The 25,986-nt window shown below is 35.2% G+C and overlaps 1 pseudogene; it reads left to right on the forward strand.

Moving 5' to 3' along the window:
• Window positions 1-24,229: 24,229 nt before the first annotated feature.
• Window positions 24,230-24,538, forward strand: LOC143682468 (large ribosomal subunit protein eL33 pseudogene; annotated as a pseudogene).
• The last annotated feature ends 1,448 nt before the right edge of the window (window positions 24,539-25,986 follow it).

The following is a 25,986-nucleotide window of genomic DNA, read 5'->3' on the forward strand; positions in this document are numbered from 1 at the left end:
TGCTAAAATAAAATCTTGATTTGACTTAGAATGCTTTTCCCAGTGATTTTTTGTAAAATAATTGTTATGAAAAAAGTTTTGGTGTTTAAAATGTTCATTTATTTATTAAACAATTAATTAATTTCTCTAGATAAGACATTCTTCTGGGCCTTACATTTATAATAGTAAATAGAACAGTTCTCTACAATACACGATTCAGTGGAGGAGAAAGAAAGACAATTAAATAATAATTAAACAGTACTATTCACCTCTAATATCCAAGGCCTAGTAGGTAAACACTTAAAATCCAGTATTCCCCTGCCCTCCCCTCTCCCTTCACTCTGGATTGTTGTTTGTCTGTTTATGTTTCCTAATTTTAGTTAGAAACATCAACATGTGAGAAGTAATTTGCTTGATAGTTTTTAACCAATATAGTTCTCAACCCCTCTTTAAATGTTAAAAGTAAACCAGTATAGGGTGGGCCATGATGGCTAAACAGGCAGAGTTCTTGCCTGCCATACTGGAGACCTGGGTTTGATTCCCGTTGCTTGTCCATGCAAAAAAAAAAGTAAACCAGTAAGTATACATAATCATTATATGTTTAGTTAAATTTCATCTTTATGTGATAGTTCATTGAGGAAGCCAATGCAGGACCGCACATCCTTAAATTATATTTTGAGAAAGAATCTCAATCCAAATACATATCATTTCATCTTTCTATAATTTCTTACTAAATATTAATGTTCATCAACTTCCGTATTACCCTAATAATAAAGTATTGAATGTGCCAAGAATTGAGAGTGATAGGAGCACATCTATTGAGGAGACTAAATTTGTCAGGGTTCTTTTGTACAACAGAACCAACAAGAAATGTCTGAAAATGTGAAATTTTATAAAATTGTCTCATGAAACTGTGGGGTGCATGAGGCCACATTTTGTAGGGCAGTCTCAAGCTAGCACTCTGATGAAGGTCTTTGATGAATTCCCCAGGAGAGATTGGTTGGCTGAAGCAGAGATGAAAACTCTTTACTGACTGCTGAAGTTATCATTCTCCTTTTAGAACCTTCAACTGATTGGATTAAATGTCTCTCATTGCAGAAGTCACCCCCCCCCCCTTAGTTTACCATAGGTATAATCAACCATAGATGCAATCAACATCCTCATGATTTAAGTCCACAAAATGTTTTCACAGTAGAAGTTAGGCCAGTGCTTTCTTGACCAGATAACTGGACAACATTACATGGACAAGTTGATACATGAACCTGACCATCACTTGTTCACCCTTGTCAACTTGGCAGCTATACACATCATATCAAACCATACTTAATCTCTAACTAAAAAACAGTAACTTTTTTTTTGCTTAACAACTTTGAATTGACCTCCACATAACTGGAAACAAACTAATAGGTTGCAAGTCCTTGGGTAATAATTCACTCAAACTTAATATACTATAAGTTAAATACTACAACATGAACAATACAATTTATGCCATATGATAAAAGGATAATATAGAGAAGAAAACAAAGATATTTGTTTTATGTACAAATGCTAACATACCTATAACAAAAAAGGAAGTGATAATCATAGCATTACAGTATTATTTCTGTAACTGGTTACGTTCCTATTCCCTTTACCCTCAGCAAGCAGTGCAGCTGGCCGTAGTTCTTTGTCTGGTGAGGTAAATCAAACCTTCATTCCTAATATTTCTGGGCCATTTGTAGTCCTGCCTGGATTGTGTTGCTGCAGTTTTCCATTGACTTTAATTACAGGGCATGGTAGTACTAAGATATGCCCTAGGAAATTTCCTGTACTCCACCAAAATTCTTCTTTATCTCCATTATGCAATTGCAGTCCTATTACCCCTTGATAGTCAGAATCAATTATCCCAGCCAGTACCTTAATCCTTTCTTTGCCTGTTGATTTGGAAGCATGAGAAGCTAAGGTGGCCAGGTGGCATTTAATTTCCAGTTCAATGAAATCATTGTTGTGTCTCCTAATAAGATCACCCCTCCTTTTTGAAACTAAGACCTGTAGACCAGCAGAGCTTAATGTTGCAGGGAGAGGAAGCAAAGATTTTTCTAGTATATTACTCGGGGTAGCTGTGAGTGTTGCCACTCCCATTTCAATCTCTTGATTCTTGAACCCATGAATGCTGGCTACTGGAGACACGGCACTCCTGATTCAGGGCATACAGACTCCTGAAGAGCATTGCCACAGCCTTGCAAAGTATTGCTGTCTAATTAATGCCATAATTGAGTCTTTAAAAGGCCATTCCATGATTCTATCAAAAGAGCTGTTTCAGGATGATTGGGAACATAGTAAGACAAGAGAATTCTATGAGCTTCTATGAATTCTATGTGGCTTATACCACACTTAATTTACTGTGAAGTTGGGTTCCTTTGTCAGAAATAATGCTGTGCAGAATGACATGACAGTGGGTGAAGAATTCTGTAAGTCCACACATGAAAGTGTTGGCAGAAGCATTGCATGCAGGGAAGGCAAACCCACATCTGGAGCATGTGTCTATTCCAAATAGAACAAATCACTGTCCCTTCTATGATCAAAGAGGTCCAATATAATCAGCCTGCAATGTATCAGGCTGCTCACCTCAGGGAATGGTACCATACTGGGGACTGAATGTGTTTCTTTGCTGCTGGCAGACTGGGCACTCAGCAGTGACTGCAGACAGGTCAGACTTGGTGAGTGGAAGTCCATGTTGTTGATCCCATGCATAATCTTCATCCCTACCAACATGACTTTGTTCATGAGCCCATTGGACAATGACAAGGGTGGCTGGGGAAAGAGGCTGACTGGTATCCACAGAGTGGTTCATCCTATCCACTTACTTATTAAAACCTTCCTTTGCTCAAGTCACCCACTGGTAAGTGTTCACATGGGACACAAATACCTTCATGTTCTTTGCCAACTCAGAAAGGCCTGTCCACATACTTTTTCCCCAGACATGTTCATTGCCAATTTTCCAATCATGCCCCTCCCAAGTCTCTGACCATCAAACCAAACCATTAGCAGAGCACATGAGTAAGTGTACATGTGCACCCCTAGTCAATTCTCCTTCCAAATGAAATGAACAAAGAGGTGTTCTGCTTGAAGTTCTGTCCACTGGGAGGATTTCCCCTTACCATTGTTCTTCATGGACAACCCAGAAAGGGGCCTCAGTGCTGCAGTTGTCCACTTTTGGGTGGTACCTGCATATCATACAGAACCACCTGTAAAACAGGCATGGATTTCCTCTTCTTCAGTCAACTGATTGTGAAGAACTCCTTGAGAGTCCATAGCTCTGGGCTGAGAAAGAGAAGGTAATGTGACAGGAGTGGAAGCCTTAGGCATTTGGACCACTTCCCCATGTAACTTACTTGTGCCCTCAAGACCTGCCAGAGCCCTATCACCTATATATACCATTTCCATTTTTATGATGGAGTGCTGCTGTGTGTGCCCTATCTTATGGCTTAGGGGGTCAGACAACAAGCAGCTCATGATAGGCAATTCAGGTCCCATGGTAACTTGGAGGCCCATGTTTAAGCATTCAGTCTCTACTAAGACCCAGTAGCAGGCCAAAAGCTGTTTCTCAAAAGGAGAGTAGTTTATCCAGAGGATGGAAAGGCTTCACTCCAAAATCCCCAAGGGTCTACTTTGTGATTCTTCCATAAGGGCCTGCCAAAGGCTCTAGAGAGCATCTCTATTTGATACTGTTACTTCCAGAACAATTGGATCTGCTGGGCCATATGGCACAAATGACAGAACAGCTTGTATATGAGACTGGACTTGTTGCAAAGCCTCCTCTTATTACATTCCCCAGTCAAAGCTAGAAGCTTTTCTGGTTACTTGATAAATGGGCTGGAGTAGTATACCCAAAGGAGAAATGTGCTCTCTCCAAAATCTGAAAAAGGCAATTAGGCATTGAACTTTTATTTTTTGGTCATAGGAGGGGCTGGATGAAATAGTTTATCCTTCACTTTAAAGGGATATCTTGACATGTCCCACACCACTGGACACTTAGAAATTTCACTGAGGTCATAGGACTCTGTATTTTTATCTCCCATTCTTTGAAACACAAATAGCTTACCAGTAAGTCTAGGGTAGTTCCTACTTCTTGTTCACAAGATCGAGCAACATGATATCATCAGTATAATGGACCAATGTGAGATCTTGTGGGAGGGAAAAATCATTATGGCCCCTGCAGACAAGATTATGATACAAAGCTGGAGAGTTGATATACCCCTGAGGTTGAACAGGGAAGGTATGCTGCTGGCTTGCCAGCTGAAAGAAAGTTGTTTCTGGTGGTCTTTACTAACAAGCAATTGAGAAAAAGCAATTGTGAGCTCATTAGCTTCATATCAGGTGTCAAGGTATGTATTGATTTGCTCAAGCAATGACACCAGCTCTAGAATAGCAGCTTCAATTGGAGTCACCATCTGGTTAAGTTCATGATAACCCATTGTCATCCTCCAATACTCATCTGTTTTCTGCACAGGCTAAATATGAGAGTTGAATGGGGATGTGGTAGGAATCCCCACATTTGGGTCCCTCAAGTCTTTGATGGTGGCACTAATCTGTGAAATGCCAGCAGGAATATGGTATTTCTGGTTTACTCTTCTGTTAAATAGGGGCAGTTCCAAATTCCATAGGGCAGGCCACAAGCTGGTAATTCCAATGAAGGTCTTTGATGAATTTCCCAGGAGAAGCCACTGACTGAAGTAGAGAAGAAAATTCTCTCTTCTAACTGCTGAAATCATCACTTCTCCTTTTAAAGCCTTCAATTGATTTTATTAAACATGTTGCATTGTGGAAGACATTCACTTTAGTTGATTGTAGATACAACCAGCAGCCATAGATGCAATCAACTTACTGATGATTTAAGTCCACAAAATGTCCTTGCAGTAGCAGTTGGGCCAGTGCTTGCTTGACCAGATAACTGAACACCATCACCTGGCCAATTTGACACATGAGTCCAACCATCACAGAGATTACATTATCTGGTGACACAGTGGAAAAAGAGCAAGTACTTCTAATTTTCTCCTTAACTTATAATTGTACAATAACTATTGGAAAACACATTATGGGATTTATATTTGGAGATTTTCCCACTAATATATTGTATTTATTTATTTGTGAGTTTCATTTCTAAATTTATTTTTATTAGAATGTTTCTTTAAGACAACAAATATGAAATCATATATGATTTACTATTTGGTTAATTTTGTTTTTGGTATTTGTTTCACTTTGCCAATGCTGCCAGAATGCAATATATGCGAAATAGATTGGCTTTCACAAAGGGGATTTATTAGGTTATAATTTTTACAGTCCTAAGGTCATGAAAATGTCTCAATTAAAACTTCAAGAAGATGATACCTGGACTCTGAAGAAAGGCTGCTGGCCTTTGAAACACGTTTGTCACCTGGGAAGCATGTAGCTGATATCTGATGGTCCTTGCTCTTTGTTCATTGCTTTCTGCTTCTTATCCTAGTGGCTCTCTCTCTGTATCCTGCAGGTGTTGTCTTAACAGTTCCAGGGTATTTCTCTATCTAGGCATCTGCGGGTCTTCACTTAGTTTTCCTGGGGCAAATTCTGCATTTCATTTCTTAGATTAGCATCTCCCAGGGTGCTTTCCATCTCCAAGCATCTGTGCTTTCTGCAAAATGTCTCCCTCTTAAAGGACTCCAGAAAGTGTATTAAGACCCACATTCAAAGGGTGGGGTGACATCTCTATGGAAACAACCTAATCAAGAGGTCCTACTCAACTATAGGTCTGCCCTTACAAGATTGGTTTAAAAAAACATGACTTTTCTGGAGTGCATAACAGCTTCAAACCAGCACAGTATTTACATTATATGTACAACCTCCATAATGCCTAGCACCAAATCTGGCATAAAGAAATATATCAGTAAATCTCGGACAAAGTTACTTAATTAAACTGAATAAGCCTAATACAAAACCCCCCAAAAGAAATTCATTTATTCTCTCTGCTGATGTTAGGAAGATTATAGTGCCAAAATCTGTAAGGAGAAATTTATTACTCTTACATAGCTTATAAAATTTGGACAGTCGGCGACCTACAAGAAATGTAAATTAAAGTTTGTAGAAGTTAATTCACTTGAAACCCCACCAGATTTATTAGTTATGTTCCATAGATCACAGTGCTGGTATTTAAATTCTATCACTCCTTAAAGCTCATGTCTGATGCCATCATTACTATAAACAACTTTTTTAACTTCCCAACACCTCCTGTCTTACCCTAACTGATAACAACTTCTCTTATCTCAAAAATCTACATGCCTAACATTGCATGTTAGACTATCCATCATGTCTTTCTTTTCTAATTTTTTTAACAAATATTTGAGTATATTTGTTAACTGTCATATTAAGACTATTTCAACACTCCAAAACACTCAACATGTGGCTTCATAAACTAGCTCATAGCCTTGTAATAGCAAATACTCAGTAAATACGACTGAATGCATTAGCAGTAACCCTATTTCTGAAAATGGGAGCAGGAGACTCTTGAACTTCTAGAGCCAAGAGCCCTTTGCTAGTTTTGCTCCAGCTATTTATTAGTGGTTACTCCCAAAGGCAGGAGGAAATAACATCAAGTTAATCTTTAATGTTAATTACAATTACGCCAATATATAATATAAAATACAAGAAAATGCAAAACCTTTTTAAGCTAAATTGTTTATCTGTGAAATCTCTTCAAAGAATAGCACATTCCAGCCCCCAGCCCTTTTATCCTTCAAAGCTTCCTTGCAAGAGACAAGCCACCTGCGGTGTTCCACAAGAGCTACGTGACCCAGTGTTCCGGGTCACCATCTCAAGGTTTAGCCTGAAGCTCAAAAGATCTGTTTCCCACAACAAATAGATGTCCTTAGCTATGATTAAAGCAGCAATTTTTTTTCCTAAATATGATGTTCAATGAGTTTAAGTGAAGAAAGATGTACAAAATCTAGGAAATTCATATCTAAAAAGCAAATTATAATTTGCAGTCACTTAATATTTGTAGTGCTTTGTAAACAGGAAATATTAAATTCAGAAGATGGACTTTATTGTGTACTACATTGTTAGCAGTAAAATAAAATGGCTGACTATATTTTGCAAAATGGAAAAAATTCATATAGTCTTCAGAATGTCATTTTTTCTTTTAACTGAGCAATTGATAAGATTGACCCTCAATGACTTTAGCTTATATTTCCTAAGAGATACCTCAACTGTTATTCTCTGTTGCATGTACCTAAATGGTCAGCTGAAGTGACAGCATTTTTGATATTCATTCTTGCAAGAGTGAAAGTGGCTGGTAAGAACATACTGGAATTTCATCCTTCTCTGCATTTCTTTCTCCCTGGTATCAAAAGTAAGGATACATAAGGCTGAGTGGCAGTAAAACAAGCCTATAATCCAAGCAGTTTCCAAGAGCTTTATCTGAATGTATGTCTGAGTATGCAGTGTGATTGTATTTTCAAAAATGAGCGCAAATACTTGCGATCTAAATTTAAATATTTGTCATTATCCTTTTCTTCATATATTGTTTTTCTCCTTTTTTTTCTACTAAAACAGGAATCTAGGACAAATAAGAGGAAAGGATGCTGGAAAACAAAATAATTAGAATGAGTAGTTTCAGTTTATGAGATGCTTAGAATTAATTGAAGCAAATATCTCCAATATAACTAAAAGTAATATAAAAATTTTGGGTTAAAGTACAAAATAGTCAAAGATATTAATAGACATGATAAAACTGACAAAATTGAAGGATTAGCCCTCCCAAACTTAAAGTGACATGCGCATCTTAAAAATAGTAATTGACCCTGAATGAAACATTTGATTGTCTCAGTCCTCATGATCACCACATTTGAAAGACACAACTTTTTCTAAAGGGCAAACACGGGATATAAACATGACTGTTTTCTAATCATAATTGATAACTCAACAAAAATCTGTAAGAAAATGGAATCATCTGCATCAAATATAACTTTTTATGAAGAATTCATAATATAAAACTTGAATTTATTTTCAGTTATAATATAGGATCATGGACAGCAATCCATTCTTTTTTGTCCAAACTTTACCTTTGACTTGTACATTTTTTAGTGCATCACTAAAAAATAAAGGTACTTTCTCGGTCCTCAAGGATTTCCTAGATCAAAGAGAAAATATTTTAGGAAAACAACTGATAGAAAAGATGCAGCTAATAGACCTATAAATTAAGTATTTCTTTCTGCCAGCATGTTTAGTTAAAATAGATTTGAATACTTGGTTTCTAGATAAGATTCTAAGGAGGCAACATTCATTTTCTGGAAGTAGACTTCTCATGTTTTTCATGATTGTCAAGGGGATATGGAGCTAGATCAAAAAAGATACAGTAGCAAAGAAAACAATGTTCTATTGACTTTTAAAATTGCTTTATAACTCTGTTCTTTCTCAACACTATGTTCCTCAGAGAACTCATCCTTCAATTGTCATTTCTATATTGAAAACTACTAAATTTGTTTTTCTAGTTTCATTTTCTCACCTAAACTACAATATACTTTTCTACTATACATTTGTACTTGGATGTACATCCATCCTTCAAACTCAACATCTCCAAAATCACATTCAGCATCGTTTCTCTCAAATCTTTCCTAAAACATTTCAAGATCTTCAGTGCCACTATTTTAAGTGACCATCCTCAAAATCCACCCATCACCTAACACAATATTGTGAGTGTAATCAATAGCACCAAATTTTATAGGTGGCTGTGGTTCAAAGGGGAAACTTTAGGTCATATATGTCACTAGAGTAAAAATTAAAGGATAAAATATAGGACTGTATAGCACAGTGTCCCTTTTTATAGATGATGGACTAGAGTTAATAGTACAAGTATAAGAATGTTCTTTCTTGGATTATAACAAATACATGACACCATTAAAAGCTGTTAATAAGAGAGTGGTATATGGGAAAAATACACATAATGCAAAATGTGGACCATAGTTAATAACAATATTTTAATAATCTTATGTCAGTTGTATAAAGGTAACTACTGTAAAAAATAGTACAATTATTTTAAAATGCTATCATCAATTGCAATAAATATTCCACACCAGTAAAAGGTGTTAGTGGATACAGCAGTGTATGGGAATCCTATATTTTATGTATGATTGTTCTGTAAACCCATAGCTTCTCTAATTTTAAGAAAAGAAAATGCTAAAAGCACCACAACATAAAAATCCCCCATCATCTTTAATGTTTCAGTTCTTTCATGAAGTGTTTTTTTTTTCATCTTGGCCCTTATGGGTTGGTTTTCTTTTTCTCAGAATTTTTATGGCATTAAAAAAAAAATTAAAAACATCAAGTTAATATTGATTCATTTTTTGTTTCCTAATTGTTTCAAATGCATGGAATTTAGCTATGGCTATTATGTGCTAAATGTCTTATCTAGAAAATCCTTAATCCTTACCCAACCCTGTTAAGTAGACATTATTATTTCCATTATATAAATGGTTGCTTGAGATTCAGAGTAATAATATAACTAGCTCAAAATCTCACAGCAGACCTTGAGTTAAATTGTACTCTGGTTAATCATTTGAAGAGTTTTCTACATTGTATGTTTTTCTTGCAAATATACCAAGGAACATTTTATTTTTTTAAACTCTTCTTCATGCTGCGAACAGAGAAAACACTCAAATATATATTTGTTATTTGGTAAGTTAATGAACATGAGTCTTGCAAAAATGAAAATTTTTACTTGGTGATAAGGAAAGCAACAACAGCTTGCAGAGATAATAAAGTCATTGCACATATGTGAGTATATCTTGGGTTGTTTATAGTCACAAGTAAAATCAACTGAATCATAGGTAATATGCACAAAATAAAAATCTGAAATCAAGACAGGCGGCTAAATGTCAACATGTAAAAAGAATATAAATGAAAATTTGGGAGATGGTGCTAAAAAGGACATCATTGATTAATTTCAAATTATGTATAATGCCTCTTGTATAGTACCATTATAATTTAATAATTAATGTCATTTAGTGAATGATCATCAAGCTCAGGCAACACTAAAGTTCCCGAAACGATGGGAAACAGGCATGCTCCCTGAGTATAAAAGATAATGGATATTCTCTTTCCTGCTCCAGGAAGCTACTGGAACTACCAACATTGATTGGGAAGGCAGCAAATCTTGAGTCTTGTAGTGTTGGCAGCACACTAAGCAGACCCTACGGATTTAACATGTCTATGTTCTAGCATTGTCTGGCATCCTTTGGTTTTTCATCAACCTCCGAATTTTCCTGTGGTCCTGAGAGCCAAGCATTTGCACCTATTACACAAATCAGGCAAACACTGGTTGAATGATTATAGCAAATACCCATGTATCCTGAATACAAACAATTATGAAAGCAAAGCAACCAGTAAATTTCCTCAAAATAATTGACGCTGAAAAATGATCCAATTCACGTTACGATGACCAAGCTGTATACTAAGTTCTCAACATATCTATTACATGATGCTCTGTATTATTCAGGCATTAATTTATGATATTTTAAAATTGGTAATTCATATTATGAATCAATCTTTTATTGCATCATTTAATTAAATAGGTCAGTCTCTTCTCAGGCCACTTTCAGTGACTGCTCCAGACACATCAGCAAGTTCATTCTCTAAAAGCTTACTTGGAAAGGATAAAGCCACAAAGGAGAAGAGGGTCCTTTAATGGTTTCCATTTCTGACTTCTTTGGTCATCACAACAGCATTAGTTCACAAAAATACCCATTTGCTGAGGAGGAAACTTGCAAACAAACAAACAAAAAACATTAACTTCTGTATCGAAATTTCAGATTTCAGTAATTGGGGGGTGTTTTAGTTTGTTAATGCTACAGGAATGCAATGTACCAGAAATGGAATGGCTTTTTAAAAAGGAATAAGTTGCACGTTTATATTCTAAGGCCAGGAAAATGACATATTGAGGCACCAACAAGAGGTTACCTTCACCTGAGAAAAGCTGATGTTGCCTAGAACAACTCTGTCAGCTAGGAGGGCACATGGTGAGGTCTACTAGTTTTCTCTCCTGTCTACTCATTTCATAATGATTCACTATGGATATTTTCCTTCTGTATCTCCAAAGGTCTCTGGCTGTATGGGCTCTGTTGACTCTAAAGCTTTTTCCAAAATGGTTCCCTCTTAAAGGACTTCAGGAGCAACCCCACCTTGAATGAGAGGAGACACATCTCCATGGAAACCAAGTTATCAAAAGTTTACACCCACAACTGGGTAGATCACATCCCCACGGAAATAATGATAAAAAAAAAAGATCCCACCCAGCAATATTGAATAAGGATTAAAGAACATGGCTTTTGGGGGTACATGACAGTTTCAAACCAGCACAGGGTGTATTAGCTACATATACGTTAATTATATTATGTTATATATAATTATAAAAGATACATATTTCCATTTTTGTCTACTTCTCAATCCCCTTTTACCCTTCCTTCTTTCCACCTCTGATTGCCACCCAAAATATGCCATTATTAAATCTCTAATAGAAAGCTTATTTCCTTCAGCTTGGGAATATAGCAAATTACAAGATTGTCTCTTGAGTGAAATCACAACTTCCTTTAGGAATCAGAACTATATGAACAATTTTTCATGGTTTTCCTTCGTATTTCTCTTTATTTCCATAATTTAATACCAGTACTACCTCCTTCATTTTTTGTTCTAGAAATTAGAGTTTTCTCTTTTCTACCCTCTGGTCAATCCAGCTAAAGATTTGTCACTTTTGTTGACACTTCCAGAGAACCAACTTTTTGTTTTATTAATTTTACCTACTGTTTTCCTAGTCTCTACTTTATTAACTTCTACTCTAAAATTGTTATTTTATTCCTCTGTCTGTTTTAGGTTTAGTTTGAATTTCTTTTTCCAGTGTCTTAAGTGAGAGATTATTGATTTGATGTATTTCTTCATATTATTTTTAATATAGACATTTACACCTGCAAATTTTCCTCTAATTGAATCCCATAAGTTTGGACATCTTTCTACATTTTATTTCAACTAAAAATATATTCTATTTTCCTCTGTATTTTTATTTGACCTTTGGTTAGGAATGTGTTGTTTAATTTCCACATTTTTTTTGTGAATTTACCAAATATCTTAAGATTCTTTATTTCTAATTTCATTCAATCATGGATAGAGAAATACTTGGTATTATTTTAATTATTTAAGATACATTGAGGTTTATTTTATAGCTTAGCATATGGCCTATTGTAGAGAATGGTCCATGTACACTTAAAAACAACTGCTAATGTTGGGTGGAGTGTTCTGTAGATGTTTGTCCAAACATAGTCTCTACAACATTTAACTGGATGCTGAATGAGGAATACTGACAATCTACTGCTCCTGAGAATAAACCATAGCCCTCTGATTAGAATATCCCTTTTCATAAATGTCAGTTAGGAAAGGTATCACCATTTTCTTGGCTTCACCTATCAGGAAGGAGTTTCTGCCAAACAGTGGAAGGGAAAATGTAGGCAAAGGCAGGATGTGTTTTTTCTTTTTTATTTTTTTTCCTTTATTTTTTTTTTTTCAGAGAGTGTCTGATATGCCATGACTTTCATTTGTTCTTACCAAGTTTGGTAAGCTTTCTTAAATATTTCTATCTTTATTTAAAGAAATAAAAACTTAACAGCATTTCTATATACATTAAATACATATATATTTTTAATAATTTTCATTGGGTTGCAGGTCCATGAAGCACCTCACATTCCCATGCCAGAAATAGAATGTGGTAACATTTTTAATGTAATAAAAGCAAGAAAACTTTGAACCTATAATTTGATTCTCAAACAGATCATTATTTAACTGTGAAGTAATAATAAAAATAATTTCAGGTATACTAAATCCCAAAGATTTGCCTCAAAAAGAATATATATTTTAAAAATTCTTGGACAAAATATTCAAAAGATAAGTCTTGAAAGCTACAATAAATGGGCAATAAGAGTGATAAAATATAAATAAATGCCAACCCAGAACTAAAATACTAGACAATAGAAACATGATGCCAGAAGAAAAGGTAGACAAAAGAAAAAACAAGGGTTAAAAAGAGGGTCAAATGGTGCAACCACTGTGGAAGGCAGTTTGGCGGTTCCTCAAAAAGCTGAATATAGAATTGCCATACGACCCAGCAATACCATTGCTAGGTATCTACTCAGAGGACTTAAGGGCAAAGACACAAACGGACATTTGCACACCAATGTTTATAGCAGCATTATTTACAATTGCAAAGAGATGGAAACAGCCAAAATGTCCATCAACAGAAGAGTGGCTAAACAAACTGTGGCATATACATACGATGGAATATTATGCAGCTTTAAGACAGGATAAACTTATGAAGCATGTAATAACATGGATGGACCTAGAGAACATTATGCTGAGTTGAGACTAGCTAAAAACTAAAGGACAAATACTGTATGGTCCCACTGATGTGAACCGACATTAGAGATAAACTTAGAATATGTCACTGGTAACAGAGACCATCAGGAGTTAGAAATAGGGTAAGATAATGGGTAATTGGAGCTGAAGGGATACAGACGGTGCAACAGGACTGGATACAAAAACTCAAAAATGGACAGCACAATACTACCTAATTTTAATGTAATTATGTTAAAACACTGAATGAAGCGGCATCGGAGCTATAGTTTTTTGTTTTGTTTTGTTTTGTTTTTGTATTTTTTATTTTTATTTTTTTCTCTATATTATCATTTTATTTCTTTTTCTGTTGTCTTGCTATTTCTTTTTCTAAATCGATGCAAATGTACTAAGAAATGATCATACATCTATGTGATGATATTAAGAATTACTGATTGTATATTTAGAATGGAATGATTTCTAAATGTTGTGTTAGTTATTTTTTTAAATAATAAAAAAAAGAATTAAAAAAGAGGGTTAAATAAATGAGTGTGTTTTATATCATGAACAGCCACTAAAAATGAAAGTGAAATGTACAAGTTTTAAATATATAGAAAAAATAGATCTTAAACCACTAGAAGAAAATCTATTCAATTGATATATATATATATATATATATATATATATATACACACAAAAGAAAAAGAAGACAAAAAAACAAGAATACAGAAAATGAAACAATGAATCAGATGCCGGAAAAATGCTAATATAACATTAATTATAACATAGATAAATAGAATAAACTTACCAATGAAATGCAAAGATGCTCAAATTGAATAAAAAATAAGATTCAACAGTATGTTGTATTCAAAAGACACTCAAAATAAAAAGATGCAAGGTGACATCATCAACGTGGTGACATAAAATATCCACTGGAAATCCCTTGCCAGAAATTCAATGAAAGAAAGAACAAATCTCAGTTATTTAGGACTCTGGAGAAAGGTAAAGACTGGAAAAGGATACCACAAATGCTGAGTCAAAGAAAGTGAAAACGTAGCAGGTAGAAAACTCCCATCCAGAATCATTCGGTCATCTTCCTTCTCCCTCATTCAGTCCCACACAGTTTGAGAAGTACCCAGAGACAGTGGCTGGAATCCCTCTGACCTCCCACCAGGGACGGAGACTAAAAAGTCTCTCATAGCAGTGAGAGAGATCCTTATGTAATTACAGACAAAAGACCAAAGTTCACAGAGACCCAGAGCATAGTATCCCAGAGAAGAATGTCTGAATACAATTGGGTCACAAGGAGAAACTTCCAAAGTAGAGGACTAGGGAGGGAATGGTAGAACCTACTTCTTTGTCAAAAGCAGCAAGCAGCAAGGCAGAAAGTGTCTGAATCAACTGTTTGGGGACCTGGGGTCAGGGGAGGACATTTCAATGCCCAGATCAAAGAAACCGAGAAAACATGGGCAGAGACTTTAATTCTTGCCATGGCTCCTGGTGGCCATCCCCATCCTTAAAGGAAGCAGTGGCAAGTGGCACAATCCTTCCTGAAAGATAGCTGCCGACGGGAATGGGTGGAGAAGAACTCCACCCCCGGAACCAGGTGGTTGGGGACGTAGACTTGCATTAAGCCAGATATTGGCCGACAAAGTGAGATCGCCACAGTTTCAGATTTTTCTGGTCAGACACTAATAGGTGCTACTGTTTCTAGGGCTCCAAAAATGAAATAGGTAGCCAGAGAGCACCATCTGCTAGGCAGGCTGGAAAGCGCAGGGGAAAAATAAGGGCTTTTTTAATGTTTTTCCAGACCTCGTCCAAGGCCCACTGGAGCTGGTCTATACCACCCTATTTTGGCTGAAAACACTGGTGATCCAACTGCCAAAGCCCAAATACAAACCCAAGCAACATCTAAATCCTAGGCAAGAGAGAGAAACTGACCTTCAGAATAGATCCATCATGATAATCAGATGACCAGACGCCAGCAAAAAATCACAAAGCACACTAAAACCCAGGAAGATACGGCCCAGTCAAAGGAACAAATTTAAAAATCTGTGGAGACACAGAATTTGGTACAACTAATCAAGAAGATCAAACAAATCTCCTATGACAAAGTATTAGGGCTAATAAATAAGATTAGCAAAGTGCTGGGATACAAGATCAACATGCAAAAATCTGTAGTGTTTCTGTACACTAGTAGTGAGCTAGTAGAACTGTGGAGGTAATAAAAAATTCCATTTGCAATAGCAACTAAAAGAATCAAATATCAAGGAATAAAATTAACAAGGTTTGTTAAGGACCTGTATAGAGAAAACTACAAAATATTGCTAAAAGAAACCAAAAAAGACCTAAATAAATGAAAAGACATTTCATATTTATGGATTGGGAGGTTAAATGTTGTTAATATGTCAATTGTACCCAAATTGATCTCCAAATTGAATGCAATACTATCAAAATTCCAAAATCCTACTTTATCGAAATGAAAAAGTTAATTATCAAATTTATTTGGAAGAGTTAAGGGACTTGAATAGCAAAAAATACCTTGGAAAAGAAGAATGACATGAGAGGACTCATGCTTCCTGACTTTGAAACATATTATAAAGCCACAGTGGTCAAAACAGCACGGTACTGACATAACGATAGACATAGTGATGAATGGAATCAAGCTGAGAGTTCAGATATCTATATCCTCATATGTATGGTCAATTGATTTTTGACAAACCTCCCAAGTCTCAACTGGGACAGAACAGTCTCTTCAATAAACGGTGCTTGAAAAACTGGATACCCATATCCAAAAGAATGAAAGAGGATCCTTATCTCAACACCTAAAACAAAAATGAACTCAAAATGGATCAAAGACCAAAATATAAGAGAAAGCCCCATAAAAATCCTGGAAGAAAATGTAGAGAAACATTTTCAACATATAGTGATAGGTGGTAGCTTCTGAGACTTTACACCCAAAGCACAAGCAAAGAAAAAAAAAAAAATAGATGAATGGGACCTCCTCAAAAACAAATATTTCTGTTCTTCAAAGGACTTTGTAGAAAAGGTGAAAAGGCAGCCAACTCAAAGGGAAAAAATATTTTGAAATCACAAATCTGATAAGGGTTTAATATCCAAAATTTATAAAGAAATCCTACAACTCAGCAATAAAAGACAACCAATTTTTTTAAAAAATGGGCAAAAGACAGGAGAAGATACAAACTGCTAAAAAGCACATGAAAGAATGTTCGCCTTCACTAGCTATTGCAGAAATACAAATAAAAACCACAAAGAAAGATCATTTTACACCTACTAGAATAGCTGCTATTAAACAAACAGGGAACTACAAACGTTGGAGAGGATGTGGAGAAATATTATTCACTGTTGGTGGGTATGTGAAATGGTACAACCACTGTGGAAGATGTTTGAAAGTCCCTCAGAAAACTAAGTATAGAGTGGCCTTGTGATCCAGCAATCCGAAAATATACCCAGAAGATCTGAAAGCAGGGATGTGAGAAGACACTTGCACATCAGTGCTCATAGCAGTATTATTCAGAATTCCCAAAGGATGGAAACAACCCAAACGATGAATGTATAAACAAAATGTATATACATATGATAGAATATTATTCAGCAGTAAGAAGGAATGAAGTCCTGAAGCATATAACAATACAGACAAAATTTGAGGACATTATGCTGAGTGAAATAAGTCAGATATGAAAGAGCAAATATTGTATAATTTCACTAATATGAAAAAATTATTATATGTAAACTAACAGACATAAATCTAGAATACGTTACCAGAAGATAGAACGAGGCTAGAAAATGGGGAGTGGTTGTGCAGAATTTTTAATAAGGTTTAACTTAAATGTTTGGAAATGGGTAGAGGTGATCGTAGCATGTTACTGTGAATATAATTTATAGTACTGCATTGTGTGTAAAAGTTGTTCAAAGGGGAAGTTCATAGTCATGTATGTCACCAGAAAAAACTTAAAGTTTATATCATAAGAATGTGTAACAGTGAATCTTGCAGTGGACAATGACTGTGGTTACCAGAACAAATATAAAAGTGTGCTTGCATTAACTAGAACAAATTTATGAGACTCTAATAATAGAATAATGTGTAGGAAAAATGTATGTATTGAAAACTATGGACTAGAGTTAACAGTAATATAATGTTATTTCATCAATAGTAACAAATGTACCACACCAGCACTAGGGGTAAATAAAGGGGCAAACAAGGGGCATGGGATAGTTTAGGTTTTATTTTTTATTTTCATTTTTTGGGGTAACGAAAATGTTCTAAAATTGATTGTGGTGATGAATCCACAGCTATGCAATGATACTGCGAGCCATTGATTGCATACTTTAGATGGATTGTACAGTATGTGACATTATCTCAATAAAAGTGCATTTAACAATAAAAATAAAATATACAGAATGTTTGACAATAAAAGATGAAAAAACACTTTGAAAATAATGAAAGGAAAGTAGGGAAAACAATTTAATATATGAAAAATTATCATCAAGTACAAAAAATATCAAAAGGAAAAATACGCTATAAAATAGCAAAAAAATAAAAGCAAGAAGATATAACTATAATGAACTTGTATATACCTAACAAAATCACACTATGACACTTAAAGCAAAACTAACAATATAGTAAAGATCTATAGATGAGTATTATTTACCTCTAGGGAATGGAATTAAGAATTGATGATGTGGAAAGGACACTTTTACTTTTAATTTAAACATACGTAGGTGCATCTTCTTCCTTACATAGTCTTGTATTGTTTACCTTGTTCTAGGCAATTCATTATGGGAGGCACATATACAAATAGGAAGACATTCAAACCGGAATGATGAGGATTATAAATGGACTGACAAAATGTAACAGCCACAACTAGCACTGATTTGAGCACTCACAATGTGCCAGGCATAAGTTTTGTAGGCATTTTGACAATCTAGTCCTCACAATTATTCTGGGAATCCCAATGTCATACAAATAAGTCCAAAACTTATGTTTCATCTATACTTTACACAAGTTTTTAAAAATTCTGTTCAAGAGTTTAGGGGAACTGGTGATACTTAGGTAGAAAAAGAGATGATTTAATATGTGTATTAGTTTCCTATGACCAATTATAACAAAGTGAGTGACTGAAAATCTGAAATTTATTCTCTCAAAGTTCTGGAGGCTAAAGTCTGAAATCATGGCATCAGGGGCTGTGCTTCCCTGAAGGCCCTACTGAAGGGTCCTTGCTGCCTTTTCCAGCTTCTGGGGGTCCCAGGAGTTCCTTCACGTGTGAGCACATAATACTGATGTTTGCCTTCATTTCATGTGGTGCTCTTCTCCATGTAAGTCTGTGTCTCTGTGCCCAATTTTGTCACTTCTTATAAGGACACCAATCATATTGGATTAAGGGCATACTCTAACCCAGAGAGACTTCATTTTAACTACTTACATCTATAAAGACCCTATTTCCAAATGAAGTCATGTTTATGAGGTTCTTAGTATACATAACATTTGTGAAACACTATTTAGTGAAGTGCAGTAGGGAACATAATAATTAACCTCAGGTATGTGAAAATTCGTCATATAAAAATGTTTAGACTTGATCCTTGTGTCGTCAATGGTAGAATTATAATTAATTGATATGTTACAGGAAGAAATATTTTAGTGTAGTACAAGGAAAAACGGTTACCTAGGCTGTCTTGGAAAAGTGATTTCTTCAACTCTGATAATAGTAACATGAAACAAATATGTCTTGGCAGAACAATTACAGAAGGAAGCCAGTCATCACTTAGATGATGGGAATAGAAGATGAAATTTAGAGACCCTTTCAACCCTGAGATTTTATGATGCTTCCATAAGCCAAGTAATACTATCTTGGCATGTATCCCAGACTATTAATGTTTCTTCAAAGGCTGCAGCATTACAAAAATGAGAGTACATAAGAACCTAATTTAACAGATCAAATTACAATTCTAAATATGAAATAGCAGATCTGAATTCTAAGCCTTCCTTTGACTTAACTATGGGCTTTTATGTAATGTCATGCAGATAGGATGTGAACAAGTACATCCTCACCTGCCATACCATTCTCTTCTTGGCTGATAAACTTACTATAAACAAGAAATTACCATTACAAAGCAGTTTATATTTTGGCTAATTATTGCCAAAAGTTTGACAATGCTGAATCCAAAATAATTATATTTAGCAGCTGTCTTCCAACGTCAATACTTTCAACTGCTGGAGGAAGTATTTTGCCACCACCTTGCCTTTGCCAGTCCAATAAGATGCATTTAAACTAACAATTCAAATATTCTAAAAGGTCATTGATGTGTGAAATAAAATAAATAAATAAATAAAATGAATTTAAATATTCAGATCAATGTCATATTTTTACTACTTCAAGGTGGGAACCCCAGTGTCTAGCTAAGTACTATTTTCCATTCTTGATAAGTTCTTTCTGGAGGAATATTTCAATTCAACCTGCAGACACGACTGAGGTTCTCCTCAATGCAGAAGTAGCATTTTTCTCTAAGCAAAAATATGTCAATCCTTACATGGTTAGATTTGATCTTCTACTGCCTAAATATTTCTTTTGTAATCAACAACATGGATTATCATCTTTTCACGCAACTGCTTGAGAATTCAAATAAGAATGAATTAATCCAGAATTTGCAGGAGGTCATTTGAGAATAACTGAGTCTTACCTTTGTATCAAACAGTATACTAAAGACTTATATGAATCAATTAATATAAATTTCACAACATCCTAAGAATTAGACTCTATTAGTGTCTGTGGATAACAGAAACAAAAGTTTGTGTCTAAAGAGATTAAATAATTGATGTCTCTATATGATGATATTGTGAGTTATTGATTATATATCAAGAATGGAATAAACATATGGTTAAGAATGTTTGTGTTTGTATGTTGTTATGTTTAATAAATAAAATAATAATAATAATTCATGTCTATGATGTGGTATACATGATTTTATTCAGCCTCTATGCTCGTCCTGTATCATACTTGATCAGTGTTTCTCTCACATTTTGGTTTCAGGACCCCTTATACTCTCTTAAAAACTTTGCTATTCCCAAAAAGCTTTTGTTTATGTGGGTTATATCTATTGATATTTAACATATTTAATATTAAAAATGAGATTTTAAAATGCTGAGTTATTTTATTATTACAGTAATAACTCATTGCATGATAATATATATAATATGTTCTGGGAAGAAAAATAAATTTTCCAAGACAAATGAAAAATAGTGAGGAGAAGGACATTGTTTTTCATTTTTCTAATCTCTTTAATAGTTATCCTAATAGCAGATAGCTGGATTCTCTTATCTGCTTCTGCTATCAACCTGTTGTGAAATAGCTCTATGCATACACTTGTGGAAAAATGAAAAGTGAAGTAAATTCTTAACCTTATTGGGGACAGTTTCAAACTTGTGGAGTTCCTGAATTGGTTCTCGGGACTTAGTTATCTGTGGCCATACTCACAGAAAGACCTTCAATGCATTTGTATATATCTACCTGTCACAAATATCTTTAATTGTTAATATAGCTTTAAAGAGTCACTGAAAAAATACATTTTACAAACTTTATGAATGGAATCTTGTCTAACAAAGTATGCAAAACGTTTGCAAAGTCTGGCACGTTGTAATCCTTTAATAACATAGTTATTATTATAATATTATTAACAGTATTAACATATATTCCTAAATAATAACCTATAATTTCTAGATTATAACCTTGTAAGATCAGAAAGTATGGCTTTAGAACACAGCCAGAGGAAGCTTTTAATGATGAGAGTAAATATTGCCTCCCTTCACTCAGCAAACACTTGCAATATACCTTGTGCTAGATGTCAAGGATTAAAAAATATCCCAGAATATTAGAAAAATATTAACAAATACACCCCAGAAAATTTGAAAGAATAAATCATAGCTGGATAGCTAACATTGCTTTGTAGAATAAGAGAAAGGTTTACACACTGATGGATTAGAGTTTGATCTTCCTTAAAGAAGCTTAATAGTGAAGGGTTCAAAGTTTTAACAACTGTTAGTGAAATATTTCTGAGTTATCTTTTTGAGAAGGGAGAAATTTCTATATTACACTGTGCTGGTTTGAAAGGATGTATGGACCCTAGAAAAGCCATGTTTTATTCAAAATCCCATTTCATAAAGGCAGAATAATCCCTATTCAATACGGTATGCTTGAAACTGTAATCAAATCATCTCCCTGGAGATGTGATTTAATCAAGAGTATTTATTAAGCTGGATTAGGTGATGACGTGTCTTCACCCATTTGGATGGGTCTTGAGAAGTTTCTGAAGTCCTGTAAAAGAGGAAACATTTTGGGGAATAAAGGAGATTCAGAGAGAGCAGAGCAGAACGACATAGCCACGAGCAGCAGAGAGCCCACAAGCCGGCGACCTTTGAAGATGAAGAAGGAAAATGCCTCCCAGGGAGCTTCATGAAACAGGAAGCCAGGAGAGAAAACTAGCAGTTGATGCTGTGTTCACCATGTGCCCTTCCAGCTGAGAGAGAAACCGTGGCTGTGTTCACCATGTGCCTTCTCACTTGAGAGAGAAACCCTGAACTTCATTGGCCTTATTGAATCAAGGTATCTTTCCCTGGATGCCTTTGACTGGACATTTCTATAGACTTGTTTTAATTGGGACATTTTCTTGGTCTTAGAACTGTAAACTAGCAACTCATCAAATTCCCCTTTTTATAAGCCATTCTGTTTCTGGTATATTGCATTCCAGCAGCTAGCAAACTAGAACACACACCAACCTGTAAAATATTTTAAAAGGTGAAATGACCACATGTTTATTTGCACTTTCAACTAATTGACAGAGGGTAAGTGAAAAATGTGCAACAGGCATTAAGAAAGAGAAAGATGTTACTTTTTTCTTCTTCTTTAATACTGAAGGAATGGAAGTGCGAAACAAAATCACTAATGAGACACTGATTTGATTATAACTGGCAGTGTATTGTTTCAAGGAATGAAATATTTTGAAAAAGATAATGTATTTTCTTCTTTGTCTATTTGGTTTTATATTAAAAATTCAAATATTGCCCATTATACTTCAGGAAATCAAATGTGTCAAGGAAAAAGAAAGTGTATAATTGTATTGTTTTAATTCTTGGTACCCTAGATTACAATGAATATTTTAAGTTAGCACATTTTGGTAAAATAAAACATGAATAAACAATAATAATTATATTAACCTCCCACTAAAAAATTGATTAATGAAAAATTGATTAACAACAAAAAGCTCACTGTGATAAGAAGATCAAAGTGCAATAACAACTCTTTTTCTCCATTAAAATATTATTTTTATTGAAATTGTATTTGAAGAAAATATTTGCACATAAAGTCTTGGTTTTCAATGAACTATTATTATGCACATGTCCTTTGACTGAAAATGAGAATATTTTAGAAGACTTTTAATACTCTAAAAATACCTACACTCATTCATTCAACTAGCATTTATTGAAAATCCATTATTTGGAATGCATTCTTCAAGTAATGCCGCTAAATCAGTACAGTGAAAGAAAAGGTAACATCCAGGTCCCTGTGCATTGGAGCTTACATTCTAATGGGAAAGTGAAAGACAACGAACAACTACAATGTTAGGACATGGTTAGAACTATGTGGTGAAATGAGTACAAAGAATATTATCTATATAGGGATACCACTATGGTAATGCTTTTTATGTTTAACTTTTAAATTAACAAAAAACTGCTACTTTTATGAATTTTTACAAGTATACTTCATGAAACCACAATTACAACAATAGACCCAAAAATGCTAACCTTTAATATTCAGACCTTCTCCCCTCTTCCTAAAGCTTATTTAAGTGTTTTTGTAACAATCTATTTATCATCCCCTGCAATAGTGCATATGTTAGAACTTTAGACATTATCCCACAGTTACCTAAAACTTCATTCATTTTGTTAAAACCTTTTCATTCTCTGATTTTCATTTAGATGGTATTTTGGTTTTCTAAAACTGCTGGTATGCAAGACACCAGAAACGGATTGTCTTTTACAAAGGGAGTTTATTAATCTACATGTTTATAGTTCTAAGAAATTAAAAATGTCCAAACTAAGGGATCCAGAGAAAGACACCTTGGCTCTAAAGAAAGGCCAACGGCATCCAGCTTTCTCTTTCACACGAAAAGACACATGATGATGTCTGCTGTCCTTCTCTCCTGGCCTATGGTTTCAAACTGCTCTCTCTGCTCCTATGGGTCTTTCTGGCTTACCCTGGGGAATTCCCTTTCTGCATGTTCAACCTTCTGTGACTAGGTATCTGATCTGTATCAGCTCTGAACTCACTCTTTGTTGTCTGTCTTTTATTCTCTTCATACAGGGTTCCAGTAAAAGAACTAAGGTCTATCTTGAATAAACAGGGGTCACATCTCCATGGAAATAACCTGAAAAGGCCCCACCCAATAATAGGTTTGACCCCACATGATTGGATTAAAAGAACACAGCTTTTCTGGGGCAAATAATGGTTTTTAACTAGCACAGATGGGAAAATTTCTGCTCATCTACCCTCAAGTTCCTGTGTCATTTCCATTCTGCTATTCAGTTTATCCAGTGAGGATTGAAAATACTATTATTCCTGTGAGTAGTATTTTTTTTTCAGTTTCAAAATTTTCACTTAGTACTTCTTTATCTATTCTTTGAGAGACTATTTTGTTGAGATTTTCTATATTTCTTTTCATATAAAGAGTTTTCACCATTAGTTTTTGGAGCACCTTAGAATTCTGGCATTAAAGTCCTCATGTGACTGTTCTCTTTCCGCCATCTTGGAGCCTGTGGAGGCCTGCTGGGAACAGGACTTCTAAAGTTTCAAATATGTCTGGGAGGCTGTGGTCCAATGCCATTTTTGCTAGCTATAAGCGGGGTCTCCAGAACCAGAGGGAGCATACAGCTCTTCTTAAAATTGAAGGCGTTTATGCCCAAGATGAGACTGAATTTTACCTGGGTAAGAGGTGTGCTCATGTGTACAAAGCCAAAAAGAGCACAGTGACTCCTGGTGGCAAACCTAACAAAACCAGAGTAATCTGGGGAAAGGTAACACGTGCCCATGGAAGGAGTGGCATGGTTCGCGCCAAATTCCGAAGCAACCTTCCTGCTAAGGCTGTTGGACACCAATCTGTGTAATGCTATACCCCTCAAGGATTTAAACTTATTGAAAAGTAAATAAATAAAATTACAGATTTGTTAAAAAAAAAAAGTCCTTGTGTGATGATTCTAATATCTGTGACATATTGGCATGGGTGTCTGTCAATTTTCTACTCCCATAAGAGTGAATGTGCATGGCTTTTCATATGCTGAGTAATTATGCATTATGTGTTGGCCATTTTTAATAGTATATATATCAGTTTGAAAATGTTATGCATCCCAGAAAAGCTGGGACCTTTTCCTAATCCAATCTTCTGGGACCAGACCTATTATTTAGGGTGGAATCTCTGATTAGATTGTTTCCATGGAGTTTGATGCATTCAATTGTGGCTGTGAACTTTTAATTAGATTGCTTACATGGAGATGTGACACACCCAATAATGAGTGTGAACTTTTGATTAGATGGAGAGGTGACTCTGCCGTTCCAGGTGGTACTGATTAGTTTATTGAAGTCCTTTAAAAGAGGAAACAGTTTGAAGAGAGTTCAGAGCCAACAAAGATGCAGATACAGACTTTTGGAAATGCAGAAGTCCCAGGAGACACAGATGCTTCAGAGCTGACAATAATGGACACATTTTAGAATTTCGGCAGAGACGAAGATGCCTAGACACCTGCATTTGGAGATGGAGATTTCAGCAGATGTGGCTCCTCATGAGATACTAAGCAAGCCAAAACTCACAGTTATATCCAGGAGGAACGAAGTGAAGGCTCACAGATGCTGAGAAGAGACCACTGACATGAGAAACTGGAAGTAACAGAATGAAGAACAAGGATCAGCAGATGTCAGACACATCCCTTCCCACATGGCAGAAACTGGTCTTTCTTGAATCTTGGTATCTTTCTCTGGGTGCCTTAGTTTGGGCATTTTTATGGTCTTGGAATGGTAAACCTGTAATCTAATAAATTCCCTTTTTAAAAGCCATTCCATTTCTGGTATATAAAATCCTGGCAGCATTTAGCAAATGAAAACAGATTTTGGTGCCAGAGAAGTGGAGCACTACAGTTTACAAATACCAAACATGTTGGAGCAGTTTTCTACACAGATAAGGGGAAGATTCAGGAAGAATTGTGAGGAGGTAAATAGGGAAGGCCTAGGTTGTATTGAAAAGACTATTGGTAGAGATGTGTACTCTAAAGATACTTCTAATAAGGACTTAGACATAAATGATGCATGTGTTATTGCAAACTGAAGGAAGATGATCCTAGATTAAAAGTGGGAGAGAATTTGGAAAAATTGATTACTGGTATTGCATGGAAGGTAGAATTTAATGGCCATCAACTTGGCTATTTAGGAGAAGAGATTTCTAAATTAAATATGGAAAATGCAGCCTGGATTCTCCTTGCAGTTTATAGCAAAGTGTGACAGGAAAGAGGAAAGCTGAAAACCGAACACTTGGGTACAAAGAAAGCAGAAATTGATGGTCTGG

This window comes from Tamandua tetradactyla, chromosome 5 (genome assembly GCF_023851605.1).
Source record: "Tamandua tetradactyla isolate mTamTet1 chromosome 5, mTamTet1.pri, whole genome shotgun sequence".
NCBI lineage: Eukaryota > Metazoa > Chordata > Mammalia > Pilosa > Myrmecophagidae > Tamandua > Tamandua tetradactyla.